Source organism: Ascaphus truei, chromosome 3, assembly GCF_040206685.1.
Source record: "Ascaphus truei isolate aAscTru1 chromosome 3, aAscTru1.hap1, whole genome shotgun sequence".
NCBI classification, from domain to species: domain Eukaryota; kingdom Metazoa; phylum Chordata; class Amphibia; order Anura; family Ascaphidae; genus Ascaphus; species Ascaphus truei.
The window spans coordinates 79,695,600-79,709,912 of NC_134485.1; the positions used below are offsets into that span (position 1 = coordinate 79,695,600).

At 40.3% G+C, this 14,313-nt stretch overlaps 1 protein-coding gene and 1 long non-coding RNA gene across 12 annotated transcripts in view; one reads left to right on the top strand and one right to left on the bottom strand.

The window, feature by feature from the left end:
- The window catches only part of RAP1GAP2 (RAP1 GTPase activating protein 2), a 693,938-nt gene that overhangs the window by 399,568 nt on the left and 280,057 nt on the right, over positions 1–14,313 (top strand). The gene's annotated exons all lie outside the window — the stretch shown is intronic.
- LOC142490934 (uncharacterized) lies at positions 969–7,707 on the bottom strand. The gene is made up of 3 exons (XR_012800162.1): positions 7,651–7,707; positions 6,687–6,876; positions 969–1,062 (listed from the first exon to the last, which is right to left on the bottom strand). It is a non-coding gene; the product is annotated as an uncharacterized LOC142490934 (long non-coding RNA).

Genomic DNA, 14,313 nt, shown 5'->3' on the forward strand with positions numbered 1-14,313 from the left:
CAGGATTGGGAGAGATATCCCCAGAAGCAAGGAGGAGAAGCATGGATAGAAAGAGGATGTGTGAAGAGGATTTGAAAGGGTGTTTTTTAGTGCAGGGGATATAGCTGTGTGGTGTCAGAGGACGCAGGTAAGAAAGGAGTTCATGTGAACTGAGAAGTGGGGAAGGAAGGAGAGATGGAGATATATGAATAGAGTTTGAGACATACTGAGGCTGGTAGAAAGAAGTGCATAATTTGAGAAGAAGTGAAGTCACAGCAAATATAAATGGTAAAGGCAGCATCACAGCAGTAATGATGCAGTCTTGTATAGATGATATCCTCCTTTCCAGCGTAGTTCAAATGCAGGAATCAGGGCCAGTTGGGGTGTCCACTTCTTCCTCACTTCTTTTGAACTTCCTTTTAAACTTCAGTTGTTCAGTAGTCATGCCACTTATAATGGGCCACTTCCTTTTAAACTTCAGTTGTTCAGTAGTCATGCCACTTATAATGGGCCACTTCCTTTTAAACTTCAGTTGTTCAGTAGTCATGCCACTTATAATGGGCCACTTGGATTTGGGCTGCAGGCAGACTAGCTGTTCTGACTGGGGGGATATATGCCTAAAAAGTCACCTAACAGTGTGGTTCTGTCTGCTAAATTAGCACATCTGAGGCACATTCAAACAAATGGTTTTCTACACAGGGTGTTCCCTGCCTAGGTGGCAACACTTAATTTGATTAGGGATAGACAGAAAACAGCATTCAAATATGGTTTTTACCTAGCATTGGATCACTTGCATATACTATATAATACACACAGCAGAGGCTTCAATGAGGATTTAGAGATGGATTTTACCTAGCATTGGATCACTTGCATATACTATATAATACACACAGCAGAGGCTTCAATGAGGATTTAGAGATGGATTTTACCTAGCATTGGATCACTTGCATATACTATATAATACACACAGCAGAGGCTTCAATGAGGATTTAGAGATGGATTTTACCTAGCATTGGATCACTTGCATATACTATATAATACACACAGCAGAGGCTTCAATGAGGATTTAGAGATGGATTTTACCTGAGGAGAGAAGAAGGATAAGATCCATTAGGGTAAGAGTTCCTTCCTTTTAAACTTCAGTTGTTCAGTAGTCATGCCACTTATAATGGGCCACTTGGATATGGGCTGCAAAAATGTCACCTTTTATCAAGAGTTTTATGCTTCCTTTAATTACCGGTATTTATTATTCACATTGCAGTCTAAATATATCTATCTGTACTCATTAGGCTTTTTCTCACAGTTAAAAAGATTGTTATTACTGTACCATAAACAGAAGTCATGATTATTACATGGTCAGGTAGAGTTCAAGCAAGAATGTTTTTATTTCCCTATGATTTGTTCCCAAAAAAACCTGTTCATAGGGACTACAGCTTTTAAGCAAACAAAGATATAAGAAATAAAAAAAATGATGAGAGAATCTCTGAACAAGCCTTTTAATAAATAATTCCTATGTTTGGAAGATTAAACATTATTGCTATTACTTGTATTTTTTCCTGCAGTTGTGTCTGGAAGTCGAAATTAAGAATTGAAATTGTTTCTATTGTAAACTTTCTAGAGCAGAGATCCCTTCTCCTATTGTTTCATTATGCTTTAAGTTGTACATATTTTATTTGTTTTTCTTGTCCTTACAACCATTTTGTTCAGCATTGCAGAATATTTTGTCTCAATAATAATAATAATAATAATGCGTAAAAAATGCTTAAAGTTAGCAAGGAGAAACAAAAAAGGTGAATATTGTGAGCAAATAAACATGAAAAATAGCCTCTTCTACACCACTTGGCATTTTATTGTTCAGCACCTTATTACATTAATTGTTTATATATTATACTTATTCATAGTTACATAGTAGCTGAGGTTGAAAAAAGACGTACAGTACGTCCATCAAGTTCAACCTATGCTAAATTTAGACAACAGATACTTTATCCTATATTCAGTGCTACTGCAATAGTACTGTAATGATTTTGGAGTGGTAAGAAAAGACGTGGCAGCCCACAGATCCCTTTCTGTTTCATCTGGATTGAGTCTCAGTTTTTCCCAGCCTTTATGGCCCATTTTATCCCATTTGCTGAAGTCAGAAATAGAACACAAAAATGTCTTTAAACTGAGTGATAATCAACTCTTTCTTATGTCTAGCATATTGCCAGCTGGACTCGTTTCATAGATATAAATGTTGTCAGGTGTGCAGCATGTGAGGGGATTAAGGGAACTGTCATCCCTAAAATTCTATTCAATATTAAGACATGAAGGTTAGTAGGGCTCCCACGGAGGAATGGAACTATTTACCACAGCCATTTGGCCACTGTGGGACAATTCACCACCGGCCATTGCTACATGGTTTAGGCTTTTTACGGTTTTAGTTTTTTAGGGTTAGGGGTTAGTGTTAAGGTTAGGATTGGGTGTTAGGGTTTAGGGAGAAGTTTAGGAATATTAGTGTTAGGGGTTAGTGATTAGGGTTTTCGAGGTTAGGGGTTAAGGTTAAGATTGGGGATTAGGGTTTAAACTCCCAGGTTGCCGATAACAGCATTACCCAAAATGGCCCAGACTCCTCCATACTCCCATGGTCATCTGTGGCAGCGTACTGTCCTGGCGGCCAATCGGCCACGGCAAAACAGCAGCGACTAACTGTCCCAGACCCCTATCACGGTGTGTCTGCATTCACTTATGGGCTTTGTAACTGCTACAGATTGAAGCTCACTCAACCAAAAAAATCCCACCCTACCCTTTTTAATTAGTTCTAATTACATTCCATCCATCATGCTGTCATTTTCAAATTGTTAATTGATATCTGTTTTTTAATTTATGAGATATTAATGACATCTGCGCTTATTCTGGCATAAATCATGTGCAATATCCATAAAAGTTTAGCATTGTGTTTTAGAAATAGTGAGTAGAGGGGTATATGCACAATAGCAGTCTGATTAGACGCTTCACATCATTGAGAAAGAAGGGCAACAGAAGGTGGAGGGATTTAGGGGTTAAAACCTCTTCTTTTCTACTAATGGATCATTGCAGGTTTAATGCAAATTTAGATGAAACCATATCTCAATGTAATGCAATCTACCTATTACAAATGTAACCCCCTGTGTGTGTGCACTGTTCCCTGGGAGGTACTATGCTGGAGAGGAGCCTTTATGAAAAGGAACGGCAGCCGTCTTAGATTAGATGTGCGCGGACCTGAGCACAGCAGGTGCATTCGAGGTCTGCAGAGACAGGTGGTGACCGGAGCTGAGAGCTACACTTCCAGAGTGGAAAAGAGATCATGTGCTGACTACACATTTGCGATGAGCGCTTTCTGGCCACGTATGCGCGATTGGTGATTTCTGGCCGCTTAAGCGCATGCGCGATCGGCACTTGACGACCTCGCATGCGCGATTGGAACTTTACTGAATGGTCGTGCGCATGCGTCATCAGAGCTTGCTGGTTGCACAAGCGTCCAACAAGCACCGATCAACCATGCGTGGCCAGCATAGATAAAAACCAGGACAGTGGCAAGTAAAGTAGAAACCCGGGACAAACAGCTAAAAACCGGATCTGTCCTGGCTAAATCGGGACTGTTCTGGCTAAACTGGGACATCTGGTCACCCTATATACAGTATATATGTTTTTTATTAAGTTTTTCCAACAATTGGGGGGGGGGAGGGTGGAATACAGAAATTGAAATGGGAGGGGGTTATGGGGAGTGGGGAGAAATGGTGCAACATTTCCGACGAGCACATATTACATTTATAAAAATACACAATGAATGATCAATGGCAAAAAATAAATAAATATAAACATACATACAGTATACTTCAAATCAAATCATACCCCTCTATGTCTTATACACTTTTTTTTGGTTGGCTGTCTCCCCGGCGACCCGGGAAACAGAGAAGGTCTTCACTGGAGAATATTGGACTAGTTTATGGGGGGTGGTCTTACATGTTGAGAATCTCATAAATCAGCCATGGCTGCCATACTTTCTGAAAATTTGAGCAAATGTCACCCAGAATCCCATTAATCTTTCCATTTTAAGAGAGTACCAGATTCTTCTTTTTATTTGGTTGAGAACCGGCAGCTTTGGGCCTATCCATGCTGCTGCTATGGCACATTATTATGCCTAATAAGTTTGTTTTGGTTTCTATCCATATTCTCCTGAAGGTTTGTTTAGAAGACAAACCCATGGGTCGAGAGGGAAGTCAAAACCCAGAACTCTCTGCGTCAGCCTATGTACCCTCTTCCAGATCTCCGCCACCCTGGGACACAGCCACCACATATGAATAAACGTGGCGCGCTGGCCACAGCCCTTAGGACACATAAGGGACGTTCCCGGGTACATCTTGGCCAGACGCTCCGGGGTTAGGTACCCCCTATATAATACTTTGTAAGCATTTTCTTTGATCTGTGTACATACAGAGCTTGTGGCCGCTGTTTCAAATATTTCCCCCCGTATTTATAGTTCCAGAGTGAGCATGGATATGTCTCCAGAGACAGCCCTAATACTCACCTGCCCTTGGGAATACATTTTGGGGTGAGGGAGAGCAAAGAAAAACAAGGTCAACTGTGTCTCTAGGAACACAGACATGGTTGGGTGTAGTGGCCAAGACTCAGCTGGTCTGGCTGCCCAAGCTCCATTCTCTGAGCTTTTTTGGGTCCAGGGCGAACCGTGGGGATAAGACTAGACTGTACTTATGTCGTGGGCAAAGTAAATCGTTAGTAACCTTGTATTAACTTGGGCCTAAAAACATGATCTAACACATCAACCTGTAATACTTTTGCAATTTCTTGCTTTACACCAAGTCTTTGGGTACAGTATATCCAACGATGAACTAAAACTAGAAAACAAAATTTGACACAGACATTTAGGCCTTTTACAAATAATCTTTTTAAAATAATCCTTCCGGATTATCCAGTTCAGGAGGCCCCCCATCCCCCAACTTTGGGTGCTCTGCCTTACTCCGCTTCGGATTTGGCCCCCGATGGAGATTGATTTAGAGTACAAAAATAAGGGCCAAAAAGTCTCGGAGTGCTACCTGTGGGGGGGGGGGGGGGGGGATAGATCCCATACTGGAAACAGAAATTCCTGTTTTACTTATCTAAATGTAACTGTCTTTCTTGACGGTTTTCTGTTATCTTTCTCCACCCACTCTGTGAGAGTTGAGCAGGAAACCACACGTTAGGCTTTTAGCCTTGGAAATGGAACAAACATGTTCTGTTATATCTATCCTTTTAGCTATCTCTGCAAGAATCTATGCTAATTTGTGTAATTAAGACAATGCCTGATTTGCTTGCTATAAATATAGAAGTGTAAGGATAAGATTCAGTGCCTATGTTAACCAGACTTCGGCCTGTGCATATGTATCTCTTGCTGTAACTAAGCAATAAACACAGTATCTGGCAGACTGTTATCCTAAAACAAGGGTAAAGCTTGTTTTTTCCACAATAAGAAGACACTATCAGCCCTGCTGTTTACCATTGGGTATGAATGCTGCTTCTACCTCTATGAGAAAACAACACCAAATTATGCCACTACGTATGGGCTCTAGCACAGCCTCTCTCAGTATGAGGGAAAACCACCAGGCTCTGCTGCTCACCATTGGGCTGTAGCAACGCCTCTCCCACCATGAGAAGACACCACCAGACCTAGTTACCTAGCACGGCAGTAGCATCACCTCTCATAACCAACTCATCAAGTGCAAGCAGGGGAAATACTGCTATCTAACCTACTAAACCAATCTCGTGCATTCCTGTAGAAAGGTCCTTCCACTGCTGTGCCAATTTTTGTTTTAGAAAGGATTGCCAAACACCCAGCATTTTTTCCCCTTCTTTCTTTAAAACATTTTTTTGTATTCATTATTTTAGACATTACAACATTGCCATTCATCCAGGATTGTAAATATAGAAATGAAGTAGCAGGCTTGCATAGGTTGCCCATTCAATAAATGTTTTACAGGACCACCTTTTACATAACTACTTCCCACCCAACCTTTAATCCATTATTTCAAGGGCTGGCAGGAGGGTGTTACTACCTGCTCAGATCCAAGAACACTAAAATATGTCACTTCTGATCTAATTTTCTCCTTGTGCTCCACCCACCTCACACCGCCTTCCTCCTAACTTGACCCAAAACTTTCCACTTCTCCAGCCACATCCGATTTCATAATGATTTCCCTTTAAACATACTCTTCTTTTGGTCTGGCTACAGATCATTGTGACCCATAGTCATGCTGCTCTTGAGCGTATGGCTCCAGGGATTTCTATTTTATGGAACTAAACCAATCTCAGCTGGATTCCCTAACCAGCACACGCTCTTTTTCTCACCCAAAAGTTATTTAAGTGACCAGATTGCACTGCTTTGGGAATCTAGTGGTTTGGGGTTGCCAGCCCGCCTGCCTAATCAGCAGATTATCAAGGGGAAAAAAACTAAAATGTTGTCATTATATAGCAGATGCCAACCTCAAAGGATCTTAAACATTGAGATTTGGAGGTTCTGGACAAAAACAAAATGGCATTTTCATGGGAAAAAAAGCTCCTTTCCAAATTAGTGAGGCTCGCAGAAAAATCAATGAGAGCTGACACGTCTCACATAGATGTATAGTTCACGCTGTAGTCATTTATTTCTTGCTTTTTCCCTTTTTTCAAAAACTTTCTATTTGCCGAGTTTTCACCTGTTTATTATTTCAGTAGCCTCCGTAGTTGCCATGGTAACCTTTATGGCTTTAATGCGCTAAATGGAAATTGCCATTTTAACTTCCTGGAGAGGCACATTTTCATCGACTGATATCTCCAGAATGCAGCTACAGAATTTTAAAAGGGGTGACATTGCCAAAGACTGGATGCGGGGAGGACTTCACAATGCTAAAGAGAAAGAGAACATGTATTTTTAATAGTCAAAACACCGGGGCTGCTGCTTTAACCACTCGGAGTAGCCGCAATCTTCCAAAACAAAAATATAGATGTTAGAGACATGCATGTTTGTAGTTTGCAGGATGTGCTTGTAGTCAGCAAATGTTCTGCTGGCAGCACACCAAACAACACAACAACTGCTAACCTTTTCCCGCTAATGGTTTCTAGCAAACTGCACAGTAATAGCTATTTTGTTTACCACTGCCATTAATGCCTTCCAAAAGATGTGGTTAATATATACTAAGCTGCCATTAAGTCAAGAATTCAGCTACTGTTTTAACAAAATGTTCCCATAAATAGAAAGCATCTATTAACTGAAATTGGACTGCTCTTTTGAAAACTAAATACATTAAAGCAAAATAAAAGACATTTGGTTGGATTTTCAGTTAAAACCAGCTCTGTCGGTTAAAGATAAGGTTGAGTAATTTTGCCCTCCAAACGAAAGAGAGATTATTAATTTGGTATGGTCACACTTGGTTTATACTATATGTAACCCCTCTAATTCCACAGTCTATATGTGCTATGCCATCCTCCCTTAGTACACTATAATTGGACCCCTTGAAAAAAACCAAATGAGACTTGTGTACTGTATATATTAACTGGTTCTTTAACCCGACGGCCCTTATTTAAAAAAATTAAATTAAAAAAAATAGCAGTCTCCTACAAGCATCCTCTTTCATCTCTGTGAGTGTCAGGCTGTCTCTCTTAAACCCCTCTCACTGTCACCTGGACTGTCTCTCTGTGTGCCTCTCAGACTTTCACTCCCTATCTCTGTCTCAAACTGACAGTTGGTCTCCCTCTGTATCTCCCAGAATGACCGTTGGTCTCCAGATTCTATCCATTTTTCTTCTTATCCAATCCCAAATCTCTTGTCGTGTTCCCAGGCAGATCAGAGACAGTGTCTCTCCCCCTCCTGCATCAACTTCTCCCTCCTGCACTTCCTCTCTCCTGCCCAACCTATCCTGCTCTCTTTCTATCTCTTACTCTTGCACCCACTGCCCCTCTGTCTCCCTCCAACACTAACTGCTCCTTTCTCCCTCCCTCATTCACTGCCAATGTTTTATGTGTATACACACACACCAAAGCATGGCAAAGGTACTTTCTCTGGGAAGTATTCTCTTCATGTCCATGGCCATGTCACACTTTTTATATAAACACATTTTGTTAAAACTACTACTACTAATAATAATAATAATAAGAGGGAAACAATTTTTTTCAAATAAAAATCAAAACCTCCAACAGGGCGAAGTGTGTGTGTGTATAATATTTTTTTTTTTTAAATGGAAAACAAATTAAATATATTTACTCTGGGGTGCTTAAGGCCTGAGCAGGCTCAACAACCCAGGGTCCAGGTCAAGACTTGTCCTGGGCCCAGAGAAAGCTATTGGCATTGTGGGAACACAGTAGCTATTGGCGGCCCTAAGAACTCACGTGTCCTTTATTCCATCCTTCACATGTGAATACAGCTTTCCTTTACTGTAGTTAAGAATGTACTCTCAAGGTTGAGACTGGGAGGAGTTTAACATGGTGAAAGGTCCTCAGTTGGTGTTGAGTTGTAGGAGGATTACTGTAGGACATAACAGCAAGAGTTTGTTAGTAAAGTATAAGTAGAAATAGAAAAATAAGGCAAGGAACAATAAGAAAGGAACATTTTCATTGTAATGAAAGTTTCTCCTGAGAGAGACATCTTCACCATTTGTATCAATAAGTGATGCCTTGCCCTTCTTTAGTATCAGTTATATACAGCATTTACCCCTTCAGTGGTTCTGCGACTTCTAGAGAACTATAAAGTAACGCAGTAGTTTATGGGCTAAGAAAGTTTGTGCAGAAATTCGTGGTAACAGTGTGTGCTATTGAAGGTTATCCTGTACAAGTAATTATTCCAAACGTGCGTATGTAGCTGGCTCATGGTAGCGCATATTTTAGTTCCTCAATCTATTGCTAACACAAGATTCAAACAAACTTCACTAGGAAAAGATCTAAGACATTCTTCACAGTCTTGAAGTATTTGTTTTGTACTGAGCATTTAAAAGAAAGGTCTCCTTTGGGCTGCACGTTTGTTTGTTTTTTTTTGACTGAAACTCGATGGATCTGCTTGATTTTCCTTTTCTGAAGGCGCTAGATTAAAAATCCAATGTTCAGCCCAGTCGTACGACATACGTGGGGAACCTCCTCATTAACAAAGAAAAAACGCAACGTCTGATCGGAATATTTCATATTACTGAGCAATTCCCACAAAGGTGAAATAGCGACTGCACTGTCATAAATCATGTTATACAAAAAAACAAAAACGCCCTAACGCCATTTTTACAAATAAGTTCTGTGCATAATGGAGAGGGCACAGATAAGGAAACACAGCAAAGCACAGAGAAAAGAGGATAGGTGGAAAGCTCACGGTTAAGAAAAAAAGAACACAGAATATGCGACAACACAGAACAGATGGGGGCTATTGTACATGGACGTGTACAAAATGGCAAAGGGTTGGATAGCTACTGTAGGAAAGCTGATAACAAGAGATAAATTGGCATATAAGGCAACAGAGGAGCAATTGTGGGGCAAAGATATTGTAAATTATGTATCAAATAAAAAAATCATATTGATTTAAATGGGATTTATTTGCTTTGATACAGTACATGTGGTGCAGACTTTTTGCCCAAGATTTTCTCCATTTTTGCCTTGCTATATAGGCCCCAAAGAGAGGATGTATAGGTGACAGAAGAAGCAGGGCCATTTTATCCATTAGGAACAATAGGCACTGTGACTAGGGCCTACGAGCCTTTCTAGGGGCCTACGAGCCTTTCAAGGGGCCTACAAAAAAGTTTGAGACCTGGAAAAAAAATGTGTTGACCTGAAGATAGGGGAAGAAAGCACTTGTTTCTTTTCTTCTTTTTCCTTTTGTTTTTCAAATCCAGACTCATGTTTTCTCTTAGGCCGTGCGTATAGTGCCCACGACAGGCGACGGCGATGCGACGTTGACCAAAAACAAATGCATTGCCGCCGCCGCGTGCGCTTATAGTAAGCGCGCCGGCGACTATGCGACAGAGCGTTGCGAATTTTGGAAGCTGTCAAGTGCTGTCGCCTCATGTGACAGCCCCTGAACCAATCAAATGCCAGTAAGCCCACGACGCCGCCGCAAAGCAAAATATAACTTTCGCTAGCGGGGACGGCAATGGGTGACGTCACCCGTCGCGAGCACTATATGCGCGGCCTTATATCTGTCAACATTTTTTCAGCTAAATACAGATAAAAAGTATCTTAAAATTTAATTATAAAACTATATAGAGAATATTTTACATAAAATACAAAAATATGATGTAAACAATACTAAAATGAAATTCTAAGTGGTAGGTATATTACTTTTATTCGTAGGGCAGTTACAAATTATACGGTACTTCATTAAATCAGCGGTTAACATAACCCTTGTATAAATTTGCACTGTGTTTCGTGTTGTTATCAATAACTTGTGTAGTTGTGAACACTTTAAAATTCAATTTATTAAGGTAGCGTCTAGCAATCTTATAAGAATAGATCTGTACTGCATATATGCGTCACATAAATGGTGCAGCGGTGGATTTTCAAATCCACCAGCCCAAGGCACTTAAATGTGTTAGCCGTGTCTTTGCTGTCTCCCCCTCCATATCCTTTGGAATCCCACCGTCAAATGACGCTGCGGACGTCATCAACGTGACAGCGCACGGCATTGGGTTGCCGTGGTAACACAACATCATGACGTCATTTGACATCGCAACGTCACATTGCCATGGCAACGAGACGCCGTTTGACGCTATGTTGGGGCGTCTAGGGCCTACGCAGATCTTAAAACGGCCCCGAGAAGAAGGCAGCTTAAAGATAAAACAAGAGAACAGGAAAGAAAGACAATAAGAGACATTGCATAAAGAAATATAGAAGTATGAGCTAGAGAAAAAGCATGACGGGTACAAGAGGTTTAAGTAAATAGAGCACAAAACAAGATGACAGTATTAGAGCTGGAGAAGATGGAGCAAGACAGTACCAGAGAGAAAGAGGGAGATTTATGGCTCTTAGGTAAAGCACACACAAAATGCATTATGGCAAATGCAGGAGGCAGACAGAAATCCAGAGCGACTAATATTTCTTCTTGAAGTGTGGGTTGAATAAATAAACCTGAACTGCTTTCGGATTTATTTGGGGAATTTTAATTTAGAATCAAATCTGAACTTAGATCAACAGTAATCTTTTAGAGTGAGGGTTTTAACAGAATTTCCCCTGTTAGAAACTTTTTGTATACACACTGTATGCTATTTTTACTGTTAATTTCTTCACTAATCACTACAACCTTCAGGACGTCAGATCTTCGACAAATGTATCCAGTCCATGCAATATTGGTGAAAAACAATTGCCAACGGTACCAACAATCTTACAGTTGTTAACATGTTCAGTGCAGTATATTACATCTGCTAAGATTTGAGATAGTATGCAAACATAATATTTTCAAGCTTAAGCTTGTTGCAACTAAAAAAAACAGGTCCTACTTAACATCATAATTATACTTTGCTTACTCGCACAAGAAAATATATGGGGCTATATTTACTAAACAGTCTACAGCCATAAGGCTCCTTCCAGTGATGGACGACAAGTCATTTGCCTATAAGGTGTCTTAAGACAGAAGACTGCTTTGTAAATATGGACTATGGAATATTCTAGTACATTATTCACAATATGTGATGTGTGATTGGTAGCATATTTTCTTGTCCTCTAGGGGTGCTGGTCCACTCAGCCTATGTGGTGGGTGGGGGCCACTACATGTTGTGTAGCGCTCCGCCTGGAACCTGTTGCCCGGCATCTTAATGAGTCTTCTACAATATGTTGTCTATAGGGTTTTTTTCATTTTCATGAATTGTGGTATCCACTTTACATACAGTATATATTGCAGACCTGCCTAAGACATGCAGATGAGCATACAGTTGTATTTACATTTGCATATTTGCTTTGCTGTGGAGGGTTTTTGACACTTTTTTTACTCACCATAACTTAACTCAGTATTATGGTTGGCCCATCCTATAGCTTCTTTGCATACCCAGTTAATCAACCCCACACTGATGAGACCCATTAAGGTCGAAACAGCTGTCTGTGGGTGGTTTTCTGGGTATGCACCTTAACCCTGGCTGTGCTCAAAGCTGTGACCATGCAGCAAGCTTAAGCCTATAGGGAACCATGTTAAAAATGGTTTTGAAGCAAAAAGTGGCACTGTGTGCTCATTTGCATGTCATTTCCCAGAATCCCTTGCTGCAGTGGAAGTGCTGTGTGCTGGGTGATAATGGGGAAAGGCGGGGTTGCAGACCTGCCTAAGACATGCAGATGAGCATACAGTTGTGTATATATATATATAGTACATTCAGTGCTGAGAAAAAGTTTGTGAACCCAAATGATAATTACGGAAATTACATTGTTTTTCCATAATAACATTCTTGAATCAAAACTAGTCTGTTCTTAAATATTCAATAGGGTTTATATTAATCAATTCCATGCCTTTTGAAACAAAATGTATGAATTAGACAAACAATGAGTAATTAAGAGTCATGGTATGGGAAAAAGTAAGTGAAACCCCGATTTTATCGCTAAATTAAAGGGGATATTTAGAATCAAGTGTTTAAATAATTAGGTAGATCTTCAGGTGTGAGTTTAGGAGCCCCCACCCCCCCCCTATACAAAGATCAAAAACTGTGTGAGTTTGGTCTTCACACAATCATGCCAGAATCAAAAGAAATCTCAAGAGGACCTCAGAAAAGCAGTTATTGATGCTCATCAGTCTAAAATGGGTTACAAAACCACTTTCTAAGGATTTGGAGCTCCACCAATCCATTAGCAGACAAGTCAAGACCACAGTCACTATACTCAGGAGCGGTCATCCTACCAAAATCTCTCCAAGAACAAACTGGCAACTCATCCAGAAAGTCACAAAGAACCCCAGAGTAACAGCCAAGGATCTGCAGGCCACTCTCGCATTGGCTAATGTGAGTTTTTATAACTCAACTATCAGAAAAAGATTGAACAAGAATGGTGTTCGAAGGATAGCAAGGAGAAAACCCCAGCTCTCTAAAAGAACATTGCTACCCTTCTGAAGTTTGCCAAAAGACCACCTAGACGATCCACAATACTTCTGGAACAATTTCTCTGGACAGACGAGTCTGTCTCAATTGGCCTCAATGAGAAACGTTATGTTTGGCGAAAAACAGAACTGCGTTCAAACAGAAGAACCTCATCCCAATCGTCAAGCGTGGTGGGAGTGTGATGGTTTGGGATTGCTTTGCTGCCTCAGGACCTGGATGGCAGCTGAAGCTGAAGGGAAAGTGGATCAAGCAGCAAGACAATGATTCTAAGCATACGAGCAGATCTACAAAAGAATGGCTGTAGAAGAATAAATCACGCATTTTAGAATGGCCTAGTCAAAGTCGAACCCCATCAAAATGTGGGAACCTAACCCCCATCGAAATGTGGCAGGACCTGAAGCGAGCTGTCCATGCAAGGAAGCCCTCAAACGTAACTGAGTTGAAGCAGTTCCGTAAAGAGAAATGGGCCAAAATTCTTCAAAATCGATGTGAAAGACTGACCAGCAGTAACAGGAAAGTCATTACTGCTCAAGGGGAACTGAATCTAAAGGTTCACGTACATTGTCATACATGAATATTGAATGTTGAATCGTTTGTGGATCAATACTGTACATGTGTAAAAGCATCATGTTTTCATGAACATCCTTTTTGGTGACTTGTTATTTCTTTTGACTCTACGGTATAAATTGTAGCTATTTTGTTTTTATTGCTTATACATTATGATGGTCATGAAAGATACTGTCTAAAAGAGCAATTGTCATTCTATACTGTACATTATTATTATTATTTATTCAGTCCCTGTACGTTACCAGTTGAGAACTTAGTGGTGTTATATTTTATGTTTTGAATGTATTAGTAAATTGTAACAACACATAAAAAGATGCTTGTTTTGAGCATATCATCCATGCCTCAAAACGGTGTCTCAAACCGTGGCTCCGTATCACCTGGTGGCTTTAATGGTGGCACGTGGAATCCCCTGCAGGCAGCTCTCTTCCGCAGTTCTGCTTTTCTATCACTAATAAAGGCGGATTTTTAGATCATGGTCCAGTATTTTGTATATATGTTTTATGCACATGTAGGTATATTGGTAAGAAAAGGATGAACAGAGTTAAGTGTAAATACAATAGTTTACAAATTATTGAACTTTAAAGTCTGTGAAAAGTAAAAATATATATTTTACCATGACATTAAAACTTTAGAAGCGAAAGCAGCATTACTCGCAGCATTGCTCGCAGCATTAATCACAGCATTGCTAGCACCATTGCTCGCAGCAACACTCGCAGCACTTTAAAAATATATA